Here is a 7828-nt window from a genome sequence, read left to right as displayed (position 1 = left end):
ACTGCGCAGTGAACGCTGTAAAAACATAATCCATAGAACAATGGCGCAACTGCATTTTTAATTATTTCTACCCTATCAGTAATTTTTTCCAGCGTCCCAATAATCATGTGGAATAATAAATGGAAACATTAGAAAGTTTGTCCCACAAAAAACAGCCCTGCTACAGCCTTGCGACTGGAAAAATAGAAAAGGTATGGCATTTGGATGGAGGGGAAGAAAAATAAAAGTGCAAAAAACGGAAAATGGTTGCAGTGGGAAGGGGTTATAAATTGATGGAAATGTGGCGGGCGTGGAGCTCCCTTATAGGATGCTTTCTGCTTAGAGATGAGAGAATCTGTTTAGCATTTCCCAAAAATTCGTCTTCCAAATCTCTTAAAATGGTGTCCTCAATCTGAGGGTCTGAAGACAGCATGTTTTACAGGACAATCTAAAGTAACTACTGTGATTAAGAACAATGACACTCCTATGCAAGTGGTGGTCATGAGGACTCCACCCTCAACGTCTGCCGCTGCCACAACTACAATTGTGACTCCTGTTTTAGACTTGGCTTCACCAAAATACCGTTGTACCTGCTGCGGACAGAAGTCTGTGTAGAATCTGACTAATTGCATTTATTGCAGGACTCCATTGTAAAACCAAAGGACTATTGATTAACTGGTTGACCTGAGTTCTGATAGTATGCTTCCTTAATATGGATTCCACTGGTTGCATAGGTTTAATTAGGCAAGATAGATAGTGGGGATGGTTTAAAAAGTAGGATCTTCTGGATGGATGCTGGTCATTCCACAATTGGCAAGATTAAGTATTCTTTCACTTTGTGTAAGTAGGAAGGTTCTCTTCCTCCAGAAGGGAGGTAGGGTGATCTATACAGCCTGCAAAATAATGATAAAAAAAGGGGAGTAGTGTGAGAATAATGGGGTCAATGTCAACCTTATATTCATATAATACATATAACATGAATGATTATGTCATACATATATTTATATATTCGTGAATTCCGAAACGCGTCTAAGATATTGTGATCCAATTAGGCATCCGTCCAAGGTGTGACGTCACACAGAACTTTCGTTTTTCAAAGCTATCAGCGTTGTTTCCCTCGCGCGTGCGCACATCACCGGCCGGGACCGTGCGCGCTGGTAGAGGAAACAGAAGATCTCTTCTACTCATTGAACTATCGGATTCCTCTGAGACTTCATTGACTGCTGCGCCCTAGAGACTCTCGGCACAGAACATTTGAAGTAAGTTATATAGTTACACGATCGTATGTGCCACAGTCTCCGGGCATAAACTTTTCAGGTACTAGGATTCATATACTTAACCCCTTCACGACCGCAATCCGTATATATACGTGATAGCTGCACATACCCCGTGCAGCTACCACGTGTATAGACGTCATGGCAGCTCTTTAATCCAAGCGCTGCAAAGCGCTTGGATTAAAGCTTCTGCCCCTGCCCTGGTGCTGTCACGGACAGCATACAGTTCAGTAATGCCGGCAAGGGACCAATCAGAGTGGCCCCTTGCCGCCAATCGATCCGATTGGTTAGTCTGTGCAGACTAACCAATCAGATCGCGGCAGTGAAAAAATGCCGGTTTCAGGCTCTGATCTTCGCTCTGCAGATCAGAGCCTGAAATCAGATAGTGTCCTTGTGCCCCTCCCCCCCATCTGTGCGCCAAGCCCCCCCTTGTCCCCTTCTGCCCCTTATGAAGTCCCCCCCCCACTCGCTCCCATCCACATTCCTGTAGCCTGCCCAGTGCCCTGATGCGGTCCACCTCCTGCCCCCATTTGCGCTGGCCGTACCCCCCCCGCCCCCCTTTTCAAGGCTGCCCCTAGGCCGTGCGGTCCCCCTGCTGTGTGTGATGGCGGCGGCTCCATTCCTGAGCCGCCGCCATCATCAGAGTGTCAGCTCTATGCTGACACTCTGCTGTAACCCCATAGATGCCGCGGCAGTGGCATCCATGGGGTTAATATAGGGAGGGGGCTGTTGCCACCTACAGGGCATCTGATTGTATTATACTTTGCAGTGCAAGAGCATTGCAAAGTATATTACAGCCATCAGCCCTACTGGATCTTCAAGATCCAAGAGAGACTTGATAAAAAAAAAATTGAAAATAATAAAAGTAAAAATAAATAAATAAAAATGTAAAATTAAAAAAAATAAATTGCCTTTTCCTTTAAAAAAAAAAATACACATATTGGGTATCACCTCGTCCGTAACGACCGTCTCTATAAATATATCACATGATAGACCCCGTCCGATAAACACCATTAAAAAAAACTGTAAAAAAGCCATTTTTGTCACCTTACATCACAAAAAGTGCAACAGCAAGTGATGAAAAAGGCTTATGACCCCCAAAATAGTACCAATCAAACAGTCACCTCATTCCGCAAAAAATTATACCCTATTTAAGACAATCGCCTAACAAATAAAAAAGCTATGGCTCTCAGACTATGGAGACACTGAAACATAATTTTTTTGGTTTCAGAAATGCTATTATTGTATAAAACTTAAATAAATAAGAAAAAGTATAGATATTAGGTATTGCCACATCCGTAACGATCTGCTCTATAAAACTGTCACATGACCTAACCCCTCAGATAAATGCTGTAAAAATAAATAAATAAAAACTGTTCCAAAACAGCTAATTTTTTTTGTCACCTTGCCCCATAAAGTGTAATAATGAATGATCAAAAAATCCTATGTACCCAAAAATGGTACCAATAAAAACCTCAACTCTTTCTGCAAAAAACGAGACCCTGCACAAGACGATCGGCAGAAAAATAAAAAACATATGGCGTTCAGAAAATGGACACACAGAAACATAATTTCTTTTTCAAAATTGCTTTATTATGTAAAACTGAAACAAACAAACAAAGAAAGTAAACATATTTGATATCATTGCGTCCGTAACAACCTGCTCTATACAAATAGCACATGATCTACCCTGTCAGATGAATCTTGTAAAAAAAAAAAACACTGTGCCAAAGCAACCATTTTTCAGTTACCTTGCCTCACAAAAAACTTAATATAGAGCAATTAAAAATCATATGTACCCCAAAATAGTACCAATAAAACTGGCACCTTATCCCCTAATTTCCAAAATAGGGTCACTTTTTGGGTGTTCCTACTGTAAGGGTGCATCAGGGGGGGCTTTAAATGGGACATGGCATCTAAAACCAGTTTAGCAAAATCTGCCATCCAAAAACCATATGGCGTTCCTTTCCTTCTGAGCCCTTACATCAGTTTACGACCACATGTGGGGTGTTTCTGTGAACCGCAAAATCAGGGTAATACATGTTGAGTTTTGTTTGGCTTTTAACCCTCAATGTGTTAAAGAAAAAAATGTAATAAAATGGAAAATCTGCCAAAAAAGTGAAATTTAGAAATTTAATCTCCATTTTCCTTTAATTCTTGTGGAACACCTAAAGGGTTAACAAAGTTTGTAAAATCAGTTTTGAGTAACTTGAGGGGTGTAGTTTCTACAATGGGGTCATTTATGGGGGGTTTCCACTATGTAAGCCCCACAAAGTGACTTCAAACCTGAACTGGTCCTTAAAAAGTGGATTTTGGAAATTTTCTTAAAAATTTTAAGAATTGCTTTTAAACGTCTAAGCCTTCTAACGTCCTAAAAAAATAAAATGACATTTCCAAAATGATGCCAACATAAAGTAGACATATGGGAAATGTAAAGTAATACATATTTTATTAGGTATGACGTTCTGTTTTAGAAGCAGAGAAATAGAAATTTTGAAAATTGTGAATTTTTCTAAATTTTTGAAAAATTCACGATTTTTTCATAAATAAAGGTGAAATATATTGACTCAAATTTATGACTATCATGACGTACAATATGTCACGAGAAAACAATCTCAGAATGACTTATATAAATAAAAGTGTTCCAAAGCAATTACCACATAAAGTGACGCATGTCAGATTTGTAAATTTTGACCTGGACACTGGGGCATCAATGACCCTTGGTCCTGAAAGGGTTAACATACAGGTCCTATAGTGGTTGGACCGCTGTCTATAATTAGGTAAGCAGAAAAGATAGAAGGCCACAGCAGCATGTCCAGCAATTCTTCTTTATTTGTCGATTACTTCACAGCATAGCGTAAAAACAATGGCAACGTTTCGGCTAAATGTAGCCTTTGTCAAGCATATGTTTCCACAAAAAAAACAGCATATAAATCTAAAATACTGGTACCTCCCACAATCAAAGTAATCCAATCGACAGTGATATTGAGTGACACACCTACATAACATCAAATCACAATGCTGCTATATCACACTAGTCAGCTGATTCAAATAAGTATCCGCTGATACAACATATTCACCTGTATGGAGTGATCGCGGGTAGACATCAGCATGGTGTCTGGCGTCCCAATGTTGAAGGTGCGCATGTCCATGAGCGTCATCAGACAGTGGCCGACTCGCGTCATGCCGCCGCGACCACTTGTGACGTAACCAAATGACGCATAGCAAAGGTGGCAGCGTGGTTACCAATGAAGTGCGTCCGCACCGCTGACGTAAGCAAACGGCGTGCAGGACATGTGTTTAGAAAAAAACACAACCACATAGCCAGGATATATTATGTTGCGTCATAATGTTTATAATAGAATACCATCATGCCGATGTATAGCCGCGATCCACCAACTGGCGATCTCAATCAAATCGCATTGAAATTAATATGGATACAAAAATGATGTATTGCTTCATCCGTGAAAAATCACCATGTTACGGGGGCATGGCCGGCGGCGCATGGAGCAAGACGCACACTAGCTGAGCTCCGGTGCCATTAAGCCTATACAGCGGCTCAAAGCGTGGTTTAAAGTTCTTCTAGCGAGCTGAACTTCTCCCCAGTAGGAGACTGAGTCGGAGAAGTATGGTGAAGCAGAAAAAAAAGCCGGCATCCTCCAAACCCACCGAGTTCTTCCCGGCGGTAAGCGGCAGCCAAGATGGCGCGGGTGGAAGTGCGGCCTTGCGCACCGCGGCTGATCATACCCATACGAGCCCTGCAGCCTCTCCCTCGCTACAGGCGAGCATCGAGTTCCCAGCGATTCGGAGGATTACATCCCAGTGTGATCTCATCGGCACACAGTATGCCGCTACAACAGCTGCGGTCACAGGTACTGGGGGACAGAAGCACAGTATGTTGCTGGGGCAGTACGATAGCCCAGGGGCACAAAGTAGGTCAGCTCTGTTAAAACATCAGGAGGAGCACTCACTAACTTCTGAGCCCAGGAGTGGGGATAACCCCCTAACCGAATCTATGCTCATTATATTGATGGGGGACCTGAGGAAGTCCCTACAGGCCGACATTAAAGAAATGATAGTGCCTTTACAAAAGGAGATAATGGCTGTGGGACACAGAACATCCCACCTGGAAAACAAAATGGCGGAGTTTGCCAGAGCGCACAATGATCTTGTAGATACACAAAATGAGAGGAGCTAAAGTTTCTGAGAGCGAAAGTAATTGATTTAGAGGACCGTTCTCGTAGAAACAATATCCGTTTTCGTGGCATTCCAGAGACGGTTAAGCAAGAGGAGTTGCACGTTTTTTTAACGGACTTATTTGTGGCCCGAGTACCTGACCTATCACAATCAGAGCTATATATTGATAGGGCTCACAGGATTCCCAAGCCCAAGAGCTTGCCATCTGAGGTGCCAAGGGATGTCTTAGCGAGGATTACTTTTTATCACGTAAAAGAAAGATTAATGGCGGCTGCCAGAGAGAATCCTAATTTACCTGATAGATTTCGGGATGTATCCCTATACACAGATTTGTCAGCTGCCACGCTCGCAAAGAGGAGAGAATTTCAAGAGGCGGCCAAAATTCTGCGTCATCATGGCGTCCAATACAGATGGGGATTCCCGGCAAAATTACTTATTTCATACAGAGGCAAGAAATTCGTAGCTTCAACAGTGGATGAGGCGGTGTCTTTACTGGACAATTGGAATTTGTCATCAATTACTCCACAAAGGTCCAAGGCTCCTTCTCCGGCCAAGTTAGATGGCGAGTGGTCTGAAGTGATAAGCGGACGTATACCTGATACCTGAAGAGGTTGTATGCAGTGGTGAAGGACTTAATTCCTTTATTGCCAAGTACACAGATTCTGTGTCATAGTTAGGCTTAAACGGCCGTAGGTGGTTATTGCAACCCCCTCTAGGACGCAATGTTGTCGGCGTCCAGATATGGAAGAGTTGAGGTTTACTTGTTTTATTTGTTTAATTTTCTATTATTTTTTAGGTACCATGTTCCGGAATTGTGTAATCGTATTATGCATGTTTATTTTCTACAAGGCTCACTGGAGATAGTCGGGAATGGGGAATTGAAGCTCATACGAACTAGCTTTTTTTATTACTGTCAAAATGGTGATCAAGGTTACTACCATTAATGCAAAGGGGCTTAATAGTCCTTTTAAAAGATCTCAGCTGTGGAGAAATGCGTTATTAGATAGTTCAGATGTCCTGTGAATGCAGGAGACGCACTTTGTCACAGCTGACGCACATAGATTTAAACATAAAAAATATCCACATGTGTTCTCATCCACCTTAAAGGATAAGAAACAGAGAGGGGTATCAATAGCTATAAAAGATTCTGTGGCATTTAAGTTGGTTGACTCAAAAATAGATATTGGGGGACGGTATATTATCTTGATATGTGAGATCAATAATATTCCATATACATTAGTAGCACTGTATGCGCCAAATAAGGGGCCTTTGAAATTTATCCGCAAACTACTTAGCATGGTTTCAGGTCTCAAATCAGGTTCCTTATTAGTCATGGGGGATTTTAATTCATTGATGTGGCCAGCATTAGACTCTTCTGCTGCTGAGAAGCAAGACGCGCCCTCCAAATTATTCTCAGCCTCGCAACAGGAAGGCTTAGTTGATATCTGGCGGGCCAAACATGCTGATGAACGCGATTATAGTTTCTTTTCTCAGAGGCATAAAACTTACTCTAGAATTGATCTCATTTTATCTGATTTAAATACTCTGTCTAAAAATCACCATGTTACAAAACATCATATTTAAATAAGTGACTAACTAGGTGTGTAACAACTGTCATGCCATTACTCAATGTGGTCTGTTTAAATTATTATAAGAAACATAAAAACAATGTTATATAACAGATGAGAGTCTAGCTGATTCCTGCCACATTGAACTCAAGATTGAGTCCAAATGGTTGTAAGGACCTCAGCGTATAGATCCATTTGAGTTCTTTTTTTCTCAGTATTGCATCCTTGTCTCCCCCTCTACGTAGGAAACCCACACTGTCTATCACCCTGAAGCGTAGCTGGTTCACAGAGTGTCCTGCCTCGACGAAATGTTTCGCAACTGGCTTATTCATGTTTTTCTTGCGAATAGTGCTCTTGTGCTTATTAATACGTTCACGGACTTCCATAGTAGTCTCGCCTACATAGGTGAGACTGCAGGGACACTGGATGGCATATATCACGTCACGTGATCTACAAGTATAATAGCCATTGATTTTGTATTTTTTACCACTATAGGGATGAAAAAAGTGGTCTCCTTTAAGGACGTTACCACAATTACAGCAAGACAAACATGGATAAGTGCCATTTTTGCGCGGAGCGAGCAGTTTTTGTACAGTCTTAGACTGGTCACCAACATCGGTTTTAACCAATCTATCTCGTAGGCTAGGGTTCCTCCTGTATGCCATCATCGGCGGGGACTTAAATTCTTCTATCTCCGGCAACCCCCTTTGGAGTATATGCCATTCCTTTCTAAGGACGTGGGCAATATCACCACTGTCCCGGCCGAAGATGGAGACAAAAGGAACCCTAGCCACGGATCTGGCTTTTGTA

At 41.9% G+C, this 7828-nt stretch overlaps 1 protein-coding gene across 1 annotated transcript in view; it reads right to left on the bottom strand.

Moving 5' to 3' along the window:
• LOC121000856 (gastrula zinc finger protein XlCGF66.1-like) overlaps positions 1-7828 on the bottom strand; it is a 576261-nt gene that overhangs the window by 384633 nt on the left and 183800 nt on the right. The gene's annotated exons all lie outside the window — the stretch shown is intronic.

This window comes from Bufo bufo, chromosome 5 (genome assembly GCF_905171765.1).
Source record: "Bufo bufo chromosome 5, aBufBuf1.1, whole genome shotgun sequence".
Classification (NCBI taxonomy): Eukaryota; Metazoa; Chordata; class Amphibia; order Anura; family Bufonidae; genus Bufo; species Bufo bufo.
This window is presented reverse-complemented; position numbering and strand designations above follow the sequence as displayed.